This window comes from Pan paniscus, chromosome 21, assembly GCF_029289425.2.
Source record: "Pan paniscus chromosome 21, NHGRI_mPanPan1-v2.0_pri, whole genome shotgun sequence".
Classification (NCBI taxonomy): domain Eukaryota; kingdom Metazoa; phylum Chordata; class Mammalia; order Primates; family Hominidae; genus Pan; species Pan paniscus.
The window spans coordinates 7,310,009-7,326,911 of record NC_073270.2 but is presented as its reverse complement, the minus strand read 5'-3'; positions in this window follow the sequence as shown (position 1 = coordinate 7,326,911).

The following is a 16,903-nucleotide window of genomic DNA, read 5'->3' as shown; positions in this document are numbered from 1 at the left end:
TATTTTTAAAGATATGGTTATTCTGGGGCAGGTTGTGCTGTCTTGAAATACATATTGATTAGGAAGTTGCAGCGGGGAGAAATGGTCTTAAATATAAGGAAAGACAGTCACATTTTCTATTTGGAGTCTAAATTAGTTGCTTTTTTTCATCGTTTTTGTACTAGCTTTAAAACTGGGTGAATGGATGATTGGAAATATAAAATTCCTAAGGATGGGCACTGTGTTAATCATTTCCTTCCAGTGTATCCAGATTAATATGAAAAAGAAAAGAAGCCCAAATTTTGAGGACGCCATTATTTGTTCTGAAGTCTTTAATAGAAATAGATAGTAGAAACCAATTTTATTTATTTGATCACCTCAGGCAGTTAGACCACCATGCATTCTTTCCAACTTTAAGCATCCTACCCTTTTTATTACTAGCAAAATGTTGGATATACTCATACCAGAATTGTTGGACATGTCTGTCATTCATATCCTACAATAAAGTAACAAACTCTTAGTTTATTTTCAAGGAAGTACCGTTATATGGGGGCTATGAGATATCCTGTCTTGGGCACCCCTTCCTCCCTCTGTTCACATACAAAGTGGTCATTTTAATAAGAGTTCCTGGTAATGATATCATATTACCTGCATTTAAAGTGCTTCTGTCTCTCCCTAACCATGTAATGCTGGGCAAGTTAGTTATCCTCTTTGAACCATGGTATCTTCATGGATGAATCAGCAATAATAAACAGACCTACAACATTGCTGAAGAAAAAATGCAATCAGGTGTGTGAAGCAATTAACCCAATGCCTGGGACACAGTAAGGCTGGGTCCATATTAGTTAGTGGTAGTATTAGGAACATCTCAGGTAAAGGCACAGAACCAGAGAGAGAAGGGGAGAAGTAACCAATGCCTGAAGCTGAAGACATTTTAAAGCAGCTTGGCTTGATCTTGATTCAAAATAAACAATGGAGACTCCTTAACCCAAATCCTCTATTTACTTGCAAACAGAATGCATGGGCAACTTTCTACCAAAAAGTCTTAATTAAATGCAGTTTCCAAAGGACCTGATTAGAAGAAATCCATTATGCAGCATTAGCAATGGTCATAAGGAAGGACTCCAGTGTCATCCAACCCCTGGGATAATGATTTTCTTCTCTGCTGTAGGGGGTGATTCCTCTGGGGGCTCTACCTATGGACCCAGCAGAGAGCTGAAGCTCAGCTGTTTGTCCAGCCTCCAGCTTCTGAGAAGAAAGGAGCTGGAGCTCATGACTGAAGGACAGGAGAGTCCACGCTTTATAAGCAGAGAACATAGGGGCTTTCTCTGGAGAGACATTGGTTCTCTTTCATGGTCATTGTTTTGGGTTTTATGTCATTTATTTTTCATTCATGCAGTGGATTTCAGTCTTTTTCAGTCTTGCTAGTCATGGCTTAGGCAGTGTTTTTTATTTTTTGCTATAATAAGAGGCTTGATAGGCACCAATTCTCTTCCCATTATTTTAAAAAATAAAACAAGTACTATAATTCTTCTGTGGACCCTTTTGCTGCTTCCTTTGTGCTGCAGGAAATCTACAGTGACTGAGCTTAAATGTCTAGGCCTGGGAGACTCCCTATAGACATCTGGAGGCTGACTCCACTTCTGGTTTCTTGACTCTCCAATGATATTCCAGATGGGGGAGCAAACTATCTGCAGATTGGGTCACAAAATTCCACTCCAAAAATAAACAAAAGGCATCTTGCTTCCTACCTTGAAGTTGAGGCTCAAATTGCTTCAAACAGCCTGTTTACAGATGTGATTCCTTCCCTGATAAGAGCCTCAGAATGTTTTCTGTCCAAGCTGTTTGGGTTCAAGTACAGGGCAAGGCCCAGAAAAGGAAAGCTCACTACATCCCTGCGACCACAGCAAGAATCTGTTTTTCCAGGAGCAGCCACACTGCAATCCCCACCCAGCAGCTTCCCCAGTCCCCAGCACGACTGGAAAAAAGCACACACCCAGATCAATGGACTGCAAAACAGTGTTCGCATTTTTCAACCCCTGTGAGCAATTGTCATCAGCTGTCACCAACCTTCCTTCCACTTCTTGGCTTACAAAAATATGTTAAGATGCCCTCACCCTAAAAAAAAAATTAGCTCACAAGTTAAATTTAAAACTTTAAACCTTTGCCTAGATTCTGCAAACCCCACAAGCTATCCTACATGCTCTTCCTCCTCTTGAGAGTAGTCATCTATCTGCAAAGAACTATACTTTGAACCTTAGGTAGAAAATTGCCAATATTTAACTGGCTTTCACCTCCAAATCTCTCGTACTGTTAACCTAATACCACAATGGGTTACCAGTATTTATTTGGAGACAATGGAGGAGGGATGAAAGAATCTTAAGTGATCATAATTTTCTACTTTATACTCCTCTATATTTTCCAAATTTATTCTACCAGCTTAGATTAGTGTTGAAAACATCATTTTAAAAAAAATGGTTGAAATCTCCACCTTCACTTCCTCAAGACGCTTTGATTCCTCAGGTCCTTACCCTCTGCTCGTTGTGCCTGCCTTCATTGCATCCCTCACTGAGGCCAGCAAAGCAGCCCTGTGACCAGATTCAGCCAATGTCCCAGATGAACCTGTTGTGACACTTGAAACTCTCATTTGTACACTCTCTCTTCCATACAGCCTTTGCTTTCCTGGTTCTCCAGCCTTCTGTCCACTCTATTCAGTTCCCTTTTCTGGTTCAGTCATTGAACAAATATTTACTGAGCATTACTATATAACCAGGTACTCCTTAGGGCTGGCAAAATTATCATGAACATGACACAATTTTTGCCTTTGCCCACCTCTAAAATGTTGGTATTCCCCAAGGTTCTATCCACCTCTCTTCTTATTTTGTATCCTCTCCCTTAGGCCATTGCTTCCCTTGCTTGATTTCATTCTCTTCCTCAACCTTTATGGTGATGACTCACAAAGTCCCCACTTCTCCTCATCATTCTGCTTCAGCTAAATATTCCAAAGACACCTCAAATTCAATGTGTTCTGAACAAAATTCAACTGCCACCTCCTACTCTTCCCCTACTTTGTTCTTCCTCCAATATTTGTTAGGCAGAGCCTGCCCATCCTATTAGTCCAGCCATGCATTCTAGAGTTATCCTTTAATCCTCCAACTTTGGTAGGTCCTTCCAAAAGTAGAACCTGAGGCCAGAAAATGAGTACAAAGAGCTTACTTGGAAAGCAAGCCTAGGAAGCAGGCATGGGAAAGCAAGGAGCATGAGGCAGGGAAAGAGAAAGAACCAATAAAGGGGGCGTGATTGAGTGGATTCCTATTGTGGGTGACTGAAGTGCACCGCCACATAGGACTTTATAAGGAACTATGTGGAATAAGCTTCCAGATGTTCCCACTAAAGGGTGAGAGGCTGCAGCCTTTTTACAGATTCTTATTTCCCAGTGGCTAAGAGTTGCTGGAAGCAGGACAGGAGTTGGGTGTTCCCTGCACTTGCAGTGTGCACAGAAACCATCTACCTACCACAGCTGCAGCTGAAATCAGAAATGAGGCAAGGAAATAGCATAAGAAATGTCACATCTACCACTTCCCTTTGTCCCACATTTGGTTTCCAACTCCTAATAATTCAACTTCTTAAACATTGTTTGTGTCTTTCTCTCCATCACTTCTAAGTTCAGACTCTCGCATATTATCTGAACAACTGGAATGACCATCTGACTGCTGCCAAATGAATCTGTCTAAAACCAAGTCTGGCCATGTAGATTCCTGTTTAGCAAGATCATTAGCTACCTAATGCATGGACAGCCTACATAAATGGAGTCCAAATTTCTTTTGATGACATAGTTGGCCCTCCACATTCTGTCCCATAATTCTTGTTCCTGTTTACTTCCTTCAATTTCACATACACACACCCTTTACCTCAGCTATATTAACCTGTCACTCTTTTTTAAATGTGTCAGGACATTCCACAGTTATTTTTCTTTGCACATGTTATTTGTACTGTGCAGTACAGAGACCTTTTATCCTTCTCCCCGCAGTGTCTTGTGAAGTCCTTTCTGATCCAATTCAGCACCACCTCCTGGAATAGTCATCTCCAACTTTCTCAGGTGGCTTCTAGCCTGCTTTCTCAAATACATTCTAAGTTTCCCAGTGATTTTTTTGTTTGCTTGCTTGTTTTTAGGGATAGGTTTCACTCCGTTACCCAGGCTGGAGTGCAGTGGTGTGATCATAGCTCACTGTAACCTCAGACTCCTGGGATCAAGCAATCCTCCTGCCCCAGCCTCCCAAATAGCTCATGCCACCATGCTTAGCTAATTTTTTTTTTTTAGAGATGGGGTCTCACTATGTTGCCCAAGCTGGTCTTGAACTTCTGGCCTCAAGCAATCCTCCCTCCTTGGCCTCCCAAAACACTGGGATTATAGGCATGAGCCACCATGCCCAGCCTCCAGTGATCATTCTTAATGTTTAATTATTAGGGTATGTTTTTCTCCTTGGCTAGACTGTACACTCCTCAGGGCAAGTTCCAGTTTAATTGTCTTTGCATCCCCACAATCTAGTTCAGTATCCATGGCAGATATTCAATAATCATTAGCTGAATGAATAGATAAAGCACATATACCTTTTATATGTGGCCAATCTGAGAAAAAAAAGGTGATTATGTATCCTGGTCATCACCTTGTAATCCTCTGAGGGGTGCTAATTAAGCTTCATAATTTGAGCATTCTACTTCTTCATAATGTTCAGAAGATGCTGTGCTTTATGAAATGCTATAGGTTCAAATGATATAAATTTTTAAATAAGATTTGAGAGATTTTAACATTTAATGGAATACTGCTCAATTAATTTTTAAACATGCTTAGATGAAACCCATCATTATTCTCATATACTAGATATATAAGCATTTCCCTACTTTTCCTTATACATTTGTTTCTAAAGGTTACAAAGTTTAACTAAGTAAATGAAGAACAGAAAGATAATTACATAACTAGAAAGAAAATGCAGTTCCCAATAGGAAAAAGCAAATGAAGGTTGCTTCTCAGCCTTATTTTATTCACTATACCAAAATATTCATATCATCTACATAAGTTTCCAAAAAATTCCCGTGATATAATAATCTCAATGTCACACCAAAGTGGGAGGAGTTTCCCCCATTTCTTTACTGGATATTTAAGATATAACTTTCCAGTTGGAAAGAATAAGGGCAATTTGAATGAGATGTTGTAAGAAATACTAAAGCCCGAAGCCCAATTTTTTTCTGACTACACTGTTTTAATTTGACTCTGGAGAAAGTTTTGCTGGTTGGAGACATATAACCCCAAATGTGTTGGTCAACTTTATTAAGACTTTTGAATCATCTAAATATAAGGCCCTTGTCCCAGGACCTCAGAAACATCTCTCCAAAACATGCATATCTCAATTAGTCTCCTGTTGAGTCATGAATTTGTGAATTCTAGTAAACTGCCAAAGTGGAATGAACCACCGTTGCCAAATCCATATCTGAATCCCAGAAAGGAGACTCAATATAGAAGTCAAGAAAATATGAAGGGGAGGGTTACCTTCCTGCTAAATAACCCTTGATGTAGAGTATTGTGACAACTACTAAAATAAGAGTTTAGGAAAAACAGCAGGAATATAGAAAACTCAACTGTCCTTAATTCTCCATCATCTTAAATAATGACACGGCCAGTCTCCAACCCAGGACTTGAGACCGTCTACAAGGTGAAAGCACTAAGCTGCCCCGGAGTTGGTACAAATGGATTTCCTCCATGTGCCAGCCAATAGAAAAGCACCACTCACAAGGAAAACTCTGGTGGCTCACAGAGGAGTCCCATGGAGAAGATTTATTCCAAAAGTTCCTCCTATGACCATTGGGTACAAAAGAGTCACAGATCCTTCCCTGCTGTTTCCAAAGATTGAGGTAGTTTTGACTAATCAGGCTAAGAGAAGTTTAGACTAGGTCTTGGACCTTGAAGACCAGGAAAGGATGATCATCATTAGCATGTAGGAAACAGTTAAGACTGCCTTTCCAAATCCCCACCAAAGTATAGTAAAGGATATTTTAAACAGATAAACCCAAATAAGGGGAGACAATAGTAAATGAAATATTTTAACAAATTTTTAGAAGACAGAAGCAGGTGAAAGATGATAACTGACTTCACAGAGCTGAGAAAAATCACAACTAAAATGCCCATAAAAAGGAATACCAGACAGAAGGGAGCAATTCACCCCCACTAAACTGTAAGAGGCATAGCACATACAGATATGGAAGGTGGGGTTCAGATGCAGGTCCAAATGCAGGAGGCATAAGTTTGAATTTGTCTATAGAAAGATGGAAATTTGCCCCATACCTGATCCCCTCAATCATTCAAAGCAGCTAAGGGATCTACCTCCCTCCTAATCCCCTAGAGGAGCAAGATGCAATATTCTGGATAAAGAGTAAGCCTGAGAGGAGAACAGGAGAGAGGAGCTGGGTTTATAGATAAGGACATGAAAGCAAATGAGCCAGGTGCCCCACGGCCCCTTCCCACCCTGCTCACAGAATGCCAGTCACCAAGTGTTACACCACCAACCCTACCTGCAACCTCATGACAGAACACTGGGATTCTCATTTGGAGAGGCTGAACAGTCCCCAGGAATAATAGCTTCATAGAGATACTTGAGGATCCCCTGGTGGAAAAGCTGGCTCACCTGGTTACCTTAAAGTGAATCTCACTAGTCAACAAGCCTGCCCCCACTCCTCACCTGCAAAATAGCAATCCGCTTGTTAGAGCACCACTTGCATATGAGTAGATATGCAAAGGTGATCAGAGAATTGAGAAAATTGAGAAAATCTAACAGAAACAGAGATTCTAAAAAATAAACTGGAGAAAAAAATACCAAAAAAGCCATACTTGTATCTTCAGAGAGATGAGACATTATTGTGTCTATTAAAATGTAGATACAATATAATAAAGAAATGATCAAACAAGAAAGATATCTTGATTTTTTAAAGATAATTGAAGAAAATCAAGTGATTATAACATAGAAATCCCCCAGAAAGCATTTTTTTAAGTCAAAGGTATGAGAAAAGAGAGAATATATAAGAAAATAAGATCAGTCTAGAACTTGCTACCCAAAGAGTGGTCCACAAACCAACAACGTTGGTAACCCCAATGGCCAAAGTGGAGCAAGTGGAGTAGGAACTAGTTAGAAATACAGATTCTAAGGTGCCACCCAGCTCTATTAAATCAGAATCTGAATCTTAGCAAGATCTCATAATAGTGTCCTCCATACACCCTCTTAAGAAAGACAGTGGAAGATGTACTTCAAGAAAGAGAAAAACACAATGCTAGGCAATAATTGGTGAGGCATTATATTGGACACCTGTATAATTAGGCAAATGATAAAAGAGAAAGAGAGATAATTATTAATTCTACAGAGAAAAGTTTGATGTGAAAGGAAATATAAACACCGTACACTTATTGCCTCAGCAGTAAATAATATTAACATAATAAAAACCCTGATTTAACAAATTCACCAACATTTGTAAAACCATAATAGGAAGATCTTGCCCAAAGAAATGGATATGATGGTGTCAAGAAGAAGAAAACATCAGCCTCCATAATAAGTAGCCAACAGAAACAGCCTAAAATTAAGAGATCCAGAAATAGCACTAAAAACATATTATTTTACAATATAGCATTGAATAGCAGATAAAATAGTATTGTAGAGCAGAAAAAAGCTTTCTCTGTACTAGGACTACAGGCAAAGGTAAATTTGCTAGTTCTTCAAAATCAGGCTTTTAGAATTCAAATATTATTTCATTATTTACTATATACATTACTTACATCAAAATATATTATTTCAATCTATTTAGGACAAGATCATTAAGGTAAAACTACTTTTGCTAAAAGAAAAAAATAATAATAGGTCTAAAGTCAGCAAGCTTCCTACTTAATCACCAAAAAATTATCTGGCAACTAGAACCTGCTTTTGTCTTTTAGTAAACAGCTCAATAAGCTACCACCTGGGGTGATGCAGGAAGACAGAAATGTGCTCTATTTTGTGTAATTGCCATGGACATAGGTTAAGGAAGAAGACTAGAAGAGAAATACTGTGTTGACTCATTCAATAAATATTTATTTTGAACTCTGAGGGTGAACCACAAAATATAATGCAAGATCCCTGCTTTCAAGGAACGCATATTCAATTTCAAATTCAGTATACCCAGATAATCATAAGCAAAGTGGCACATTGTGTGTAATACGGAGAAAGACTGTATGTGCAATGAGGACTATCTGTATTTTAAGACAGGATGTGTGGTGTTGCGCAGTCTTTGGTCTCATAACACCATAGTTTTCATCTCAAGTCTATCAGTTAGCTAAAAGACCCTTAAGCAAGTCATTTAACTTCTCTGAATTTCAGTCACTTTATTGACATAATAGGATTAATAATACCATTCCCATAAAGTTTTATGAGAGTTAAATGAGATGATACATTTAAAGGTACCCTGTAAATTCTAAAATGCTAGACATTTGCTGGGTTTATTATTCTATGCTTAAGCATATAGAGAAGGAATTGTGTCCCTTTCCCACTATTATTTGTATTATTTAAATGTTTTATACTTTTATTTAAATGGTGAAACCAAAAAAATCCTAAATCATGGCACCTGCCATTCTGATTACAGTAGAAAATAGATGAATATATCAGTAGAATTTTTATTTTAACCTGTGCACTCCTTAAGCACATACAAGATTGACTCTAAGGATACTTGCATACATAGAAAAAGCAGGAAATTTGAAAAGCCCAAATAAAAGTTTGTGTTTAAAGGAAAAACTATTTTAGGTCAAAATAAGCTATTAAAACAGAGCATCCTGAGCTTTGACAGAGTGTGCCAAGGTGGCCACTTTTTTATGCACACAGATGGGTTCGTTTGATCCAATTTTGGTTTTCAGAGTGTCTGGGAGTCAGCTTGCTCCCTCATACCTCTTCTTTACAGACTTATAATTAATACCCTTGAAAGGATATATCCAGAGATTACACACTGTATAATTACACAAAAAGAACAACAAAATTTCTTCTTCATTACAAACCCAGCCTTCCAAAAGACAATAAATTTCTGATGTCTTTTGAGCCCCAGCACTCCCAGGCATAGGAAAGCTAAAGGGCAGTGGACTATTTACAGGGTGGTCTTCCATCCTCTGGAAATCACTTTCCAGAGTTAGGGAACCTCATCCAATCAGGTCAAACTGCCAGGATGCTGGCCATCTCACGCCGTTGCTGCCTCTGCTCCAGCCAAAAGAACGCGGACAGCCTAGTCCACCAGGCAAGTAAGAGTGTGCTGCCCCATAGGCCAAGCCAGGCCCTGCTTATGTGACCAAGTTGACTTATGTTTTCAGAAAAGTCCTGAGCCAGCTAATTTGGAGGAAGTCTGTTCCTTCAAATCATATTCTGTGCTTTATCTTGTTAATGGCTAATGCCACAAGTAATGGCACAAGCCATTAACAATGGCTACCCCCACACAGCAACCCAATCTCCTTAGTGACTGGAGCTGCCCACTGGCTCAGGGAGGCAAGAAGGAAAAAAGGAACTGAAAGCTAAATTGGGATACTCCTTTCTAATATAATCATGGGCATGCGAAACTTCCCACAGAGATATTATGTTGAGCAACAAATACTTGCTCAACAGACTTGGCTGGGGGCAGTGGCTCATGCCTGTAATCCCAGCACTTTGGGAGGCTGAGTTGGGTGGATTGCCTGAGCTTGGGAGTTCGAAACCAGCCTGGGAAATATGGTGAAACCCCCGTCTCTACTAAAAATACAAAAAAATTAGCCGGGCGTGGTGGCGGGCACCTGTAATCCCGGGAGGCTGAGGCAGGAGAATTGCTTGAACCTGGGAGGCAGAGTTTGCAGTGAGCCGAGATCACGCCACTGCACTCCAGCCTGGGCGACAGAGCAAGACTGTCTAAAAAAAAATAGAAAAAAAAGAAAACAGGCTCAAAAAAACAGCGTGTACTAAATGAGTCCATTTATGATAAGTTCAAAAGCAGACAAAGCTGATCTATGGTGAAGGAAGTAGGAACGCAGGCTACCTTTGGAGAGAGGAGCATTAGTGGGCATGATACATGTCTCCTTCTCTCTTCCAGCCTTGTTAAGTAGATACAAGACATCTGGAGTGAGCAATAAGTAATAAATAAGACCAAAATACACAATGCAAACAAGGATAACTTATACATCACAGGGATTCTCAAACTCTTTTCCACCTCAAATACCTCAAACAGGTATTTGAGTGAGAATCCTCACATGGTATACAGAGATTGTGGGATACAGCCACACCCAAATAAGAAGCTTGAGTTTTTCATACTTCCCCAAGTTAAAGCTACAATTCAACTTCCTTCTCATAACTAATCATAACACATCAGCATGTCAGATACTTGGTTAAGGATGTTCAGAGAAACACTGCACCACCTGCCATCACCTTACAAAGTATATAATGAAAAGGTGGCTTTCTTTTAAAGTGGATTTATTCCATGGCCTTGTCTTCAATGGTAGCAACCAAGGAAACTCTGCTGAAAATCTTTAATCCTAATAAGTCAGCCAAAACTGGGCTATTGCTTTTGTTGCCTGTGATGGTTAATACTGAGCGTCAACTTGATTGGATTGAAGGATGCATAGTATTGATCCTGGGTGTGTCTGTGAGGGTGTTGTGAAAGGTGATTAACATTTGAATCAGTGGGCTGGGAAAGGCAGACCCATCCTTAATCTGGCTGTGTACCATCTAATCAGCTACCAGTGTGGCTAGAATATAAAGCAGGCAGAAAACGTGAACAGGCTAGACCAGCTTAGCCTCCCAGGCTACATCTTTCTCCCATTCTGGATGCTTCCTGCCCTCAAACATCGAAATCCAAGTTCTTCAGCTTTGGGACTTGGACTGGCTTCCTTACTCCTCAGCTTGCAGACAGCCTATTGTGGGACTTTGTGATCATGTGAGTTAATACTACTTAATAAACTCATGTATATCTCCTACTATTTTGTTACTCTAGGGAACTCTAATACATTGCCTAAATATAATATGGTATGGCCAAAAAGACATGCAGAAAACGTCCAAAAACCTCCCTGTAGCTCTCTTTCCCAATTCAAATGACAACTAGCCCAAATCCACTATCATGGTACTATCCAATTATCCTCTAACATCTAATGTAATTCCCCCTGCTCTAGTAATTCTATAGATAGAATTTTTGATAGGTAGGTAGGTAGGTAGGTAGATAGAGGAAATGGCTTTTTCTGAAGCTCAAAAAGTGATTCTCATTTCAGCCTTCCCTTTATGAGCAATCTAAGAAGTGAAGAAATTCACTATAGCTGGTACTCTAGAATATGATCTGGACCCACTTATGTGTTCTATCATCCTAGATGAGGTTTAAATAACATCTTGTACACATACATGTGACTTGAGCTTCCTTATAGGATGGTGGCCTCAGAGTTGCACAGCTCTCCAAAAGAGAGCATTCCTAGAAACCAAAGGGAAAATTTTATAGCCTTTTGTGACCTAGCTCCAAAAGTACAATATTGTTACTTTTCTGTACTCTGTTAATTAAAGAAGTCACAAGCTCACCCAGATTAAAGGGGAGGAGAAATAGATTCCACCTCTTAATGGGAGAAATGCCAAAGGAGTGGCAAATTTAACACTGACACATGGAGGGAAGAGAAAGCACGTTCTAGACCACATTCAGGAGGTATGGCTTAGACACATAAGTTATCCTCTCTCTTGTCCCCAATCCTGAGATTATCACAAACTCAGGGCTGGTGAATCTCCTACTTCTACCATTGAGACTCTTTGTGTAGCTGAAAAATTAAGGAAAGAAGGCAGAAGATATCTTGTCACAAGTGGGGCTGTTATTTATCTTATGGAATTTATTTTGGTGATACAGAAAAGGACCTGAATCTACAGAAAGATATTTCCCCAAACATTCAGGTGAAACCTGAAGTACTCTTGTTAAAGCTTAAACCCTCACATTCAAACCCCTTCCACTCCTCCCCACCCCGCTGCCCAGAAATATGGTGGTCAATGTTTCCTATTTTAGTACTTACTTTATTGGCATAATAGGATTAATAATACCATCCCCATAAAGTTTTGTAAGAGTTAAATGAGATGATACATTTAAAGGCACCCTGTAAATTCTAAAATGCTAGACATTTGCTGGGTTTTTTATTTATTATTAACTGAGCCCTACAAAAAGTTGTGATAATGGCTGAGGTAATAGGGTCATCTGCCTAAAGCGGGGTCCAGAAGCAGAGAGTATCAGAAACACTATACCTTCTGCTTGGTTTTGTCTACAATAGCTCTGAGGAAAGAAATAAGGCAATGAAGCAGAACCATATAACTATATGTTTCAACCTTGTCAGTTCATGCCATTTCCAATGCTTTGAAGTGGCTTGTTGTAACCTAAACTTACAAATAAGCTTAAGAGTCGAATTTCCCCCCTTAGAATAGAATAATTCTGGGGATCTTTTTGTATTGGGCTTTTCTGAATTATAAAGGTGAATTGAGGGCATACAATTTAATCTTAAACCATGGCTCAAAAAATGCTTTTCTCCCAAAACATGAAACTCAGGAGGTCAGGGAAGGATGGAAGGAAGAATTGGCTTTAAAATACAATTTTCTTTATCTAGTTACGTCTTTAGAAAAAGCCATAAGTATGAGACTAGGTAGAGAGAGGAGGATCAAAGAGAAGTCAGAAATATTATTGTACCAAGCAACTGCCCAAGTGCAAGATGGAATTACACAAACATTAACTGTTGCATTCTTTCTTCAACATTGACAGCTTTCCTAACACTGAAGCAATATCCACATTTAATGGTTGCAGGCCTATGCTTTGGGACCCTGAATTGATGAGTAATGTGGAGGGGGAGAGGGAGAGAGGGGAGGGAGAAACGCAACAGCAAAAGTAACTTATTTTTCTCTTTCTGTCTATTCTTTTACATTAACAAAACTGAAAAATGGGGAAGGGAGGAAAGGGGCTCAAAAGAAAAACAAAAAACAGCTTCACAAATAGCATCTACCTTATTGAAGTTTCCAGACCTAAGATGCAATCCATTGAAGAAATTTTATTCCTTCATTCTTTTTTTTTTTTTTTTTTTTTTTTTTTTTTAAATGGAGTCTCACTCTGTCGCCCAGACTGGAGTGCAGTGGCGCGATCTCGGCTCACTGCAAGCTCCGCCTCCCGGGTTCACGCCGTTCTGCCTCAGCCTCCCGAGTAGCTGGGACTACAGGCGTGCGCCACCTCGCCCAGCTAATTTTTTGTATTTTTAGTAGAGACGGGGTTTCACCGCATTAGCCAGGATGGTCTCAGTCTCCTGACCTCGTGATCCGCCTGCCTCGGCCTCCCAAAGTGCTGGGATTACAGGTGTGAGCCACCGCGCCCGGCCTATTCCTCCATTCTTAAAATGTCCTGAGTCTTAAAGCCAATTTGCCGAGTGGCTTAGCAGGACCTAGGAACTCTCCTCCCAGGATTAATTTGCAAAGAATGCCTGTCAGTGGAATCTGTCACTAATGTCTAGTTTCTCATTCAGATTCAGATACTTGGACATTCCAAATTAGCTCCCACAATAGCCATTGGGTGCTCGACAGTCTCAAAATCCAGTGGCTGAATTCCCCATGGATTGATTCCAACCGGAGATCCTACACATGATTCTTTGATAAAGGAAGCTGAACCACCAGGAGATAGCTAATAAGGGATATATTACAGATATTTGATTTACACAATGGTGGGAGCTAGTTAAACAGCCTATACGAGCCTATACTTTCTGCACCTGTTGCTAACATCTAAAGTCAGCAGGGTCAGCAATAAGAAAGAAAGCATGGATGTGGAGTGGGGAGAGCAAAGACAAACTGGAACCAGCAAGGATGGGCTAGAATCCTCAGAGATAGATCAAACCCATATTACTCTCTCATCTCTTTCAAACCTCCACCTTCGATGACAGTGTGTCCTGCCAGACTTCACTCATTATGGAACTGGACTCTCACCGGGTCCAGGAGGTGGGGCAGCTGAGGGAGGACCCACAGGAGCCATAGGAGCTACAGGACCAGCCATGAGGACGAGCCTGTGGATAAATGATGGCATGCATGAGTGGCAACTGCTCCAGGTGCCATCCACAGACCTCCCAAGGATAAAAATAATTTGGCTGTTGCTTCACTTCTGCCTTCCAAATCTTTCACAAAATGTCTCTTGTGTCTCATTTTAACTCAGAACCATGCAAGGAAGGGAATTCTGAGGAATGCAATTTCAGTCATGCCAAGTTGACACAGTACAAATCCACCCCAACTTGATTGATTTTCTAGTATCCACCTGTCACCCACCAAGCTGGCTTCACTTAATTGTCTTCTGTGCCATATGACAGGCAGATCACTTTAGGAGCAATGAGAGTAGAAAAACACAAAGACTGGCAGGAAACAGGAGTGAGGATAGAAGAGATGGGAGCAAGAATTAAGAAGGAAGTGACTACCCAGTGTATTAGAAACAAGAAGAAAGAGGAAGAGCCTCTTGGCTTCTCACAACACAAAAAAATGATAAAATAATCATAGCTAATTAGTTGTCTGGGCTTGGAACAAACATCAATTTGCACAGAACATCTTAACTAAAAGGTTGCTACAATGCCTACAAATCTCCACTCCCAATCTACTATACCATGCCCATTAAACTAAGGTCATCCAGTGAGAAATAGAGGATCCTAGGGTCCTAGTTACCTGCCTTATCATATTTAATGACACTGGAGATCTTATAATGTCACCCAAAACCACATGCCAAGTAAGTATATGATAAAATTTTAGCCTGGGCTCGAGGAAACCATTTAACAATTAAACTGAAAAATAAAAATTCTTCTCTAATATTTTGAGTATTTGATCTCATCTTAAAATATAGTCACCAGCTGTATCTACTCCAGTCCCCCAAGTCCAACATTCCCATAATGGATCCCACAGTTAAATTCTGCCTGGATTCCCTGGGGAGCTGAGTCAGCAATCCAGGAAGGCTTTAAAGATTACAGAAGCAAAGCAGAAAGCATCAATGACTGCATTTAGGCTGTGTACAACAACCACTTGGTCTTCATTAGCCTGGGTCCAATTACTCTCAAGATATGGGTCACAGCTTATTTTCATATGTCCATGACACTGTGACTCATGCTCTTGTTGAATTTTTAGGCAGGAAATCACTATCGGTGCTAAATTACTACCAAGTGTCTTCCACTTTATTACCTCATGACAAAAATAGGCAGAAAAAGAGCATCATTGTTCACATTTACTGGCTACTGGCTGTGGTGGGAAAATGGAATTAAAGAAACATGAAGGAAAATAAACCTGGACATCTCTGCTCCAAAAGAAATATGGCTTCCCACAAAAATTAGTAAAATATGCATACTGCAAGATTTAGCCCTCAGGGTGTGTGTGTGTATGTGGAAGGAGTGGGAGACAGAAAAAAAGATAATGTATAAGTGTGCAACAAAGGAGTTAGAGAACACCCAACACTCTTCTGATGCAGATAGGTGGACTGGAAGTAATTTCAGAGATGCAGGTCTAAGGTGCAATTGCAACGTGGTCAAGAGAAAATAATCCATTATATTGACTCAATGTAGAGGTTTGAAGAAAGGTAATGGAATTACAAGCTAGTAAATCTTAGATCACATGAAAAAATAGTTCAAAGTTGACAAGGTCCATCAGGAATACCCAGAGGAAAGGGGATGATATTGGCTTTGTACATACAAGCACTATGTTTCCCTATAATGAAAGAGAGCAATGCTTCTCAAAGTGTGACCCCAGACCAACAGCAACAGCATCGTCTGGGAACTTCTTATAAATGCTAATTCTTATCCTTCTCAAACACATACACACACCCCACACACACATGATGCACTCTGGGAGTGGGACCCAAATCAACATGATTGTGACCTAAACTAAGATTTGAGGACCACTAGTTTAGAGTGTGTGGATTTACGTTGACTCAGAAACATTGCTAAGTCTAAATGACACCTGGTTCTGTTTCTGTGGTCTCCAACAAATACCCAGGAGATCATTTGACTTCCCAGATAGTTAGCTTGCTTTCAGGGAACAAGTGCCCTAGCCAGGCTGACTAAGGCATTCCACTCCTCTTGGTGTTATATTTCCCAAGCTAAATTAATGAATTAGTATTCTGATTTTTATAGATCAGTCACCTGTGGCATGTTTCTGGCCTGAGCCAACACCTCTGTCCAAAACCTGATGTTCAGGAGCCCTACTGACACCACCACCCCCTGGTGCTTACACAACATCAAAATGAAAAATGGGGAGCTTTTCTGAAGCAGAGTTCCTATGCATCAAACAGAAAAACTATGGCTGCTCTAGTGTCGGCTGGAGTGAGAAGCAAGGACTCTGATCCCACTGTCTCCCCGTCTTCTAAGACACACTCCCCAGAAACCTCAAACTCCAGGGCCATTTGAAAACTAAGTATCCGAGAAAGGAGAATCTCTCAGGATGGCTTACCAGACCAAACAGGACTTAGGTCGGGCCTAGAAGGATGAGGAGGATACAGAGAGTCAAAGCGGACCTTGTGGAGGGGGGTTGCAGAGGAAGTAAGGATTCTACCTGTTCAGAATAGAGGGCAACCATTGGGCAGTGAAGGAAATCAAAATATTTCACCCCAAAATATATTTCCTTGACATATTTTGAAATGGCTGCTGCAGGGCCAGCAGACTGAGGTGGGGAAAATTTGTATTCATAGAGAATCCTCATTAGTGCAGCCAGGCCTTCTCTTTCTAGGATTTTCCCAGATTTAGGAGTGATTGAGAGTCTGACACCTTTAAGTCTGAAGAGTTTTCCATCTATTCTCTCTAAGGAATTCTGCCCATAAGGCTTCATCTATATAACAAGACCACCTTTGCTAGCCAAGCCTCTCTCTTTTTCCTTCCTGTATTAGTTCATTCTCA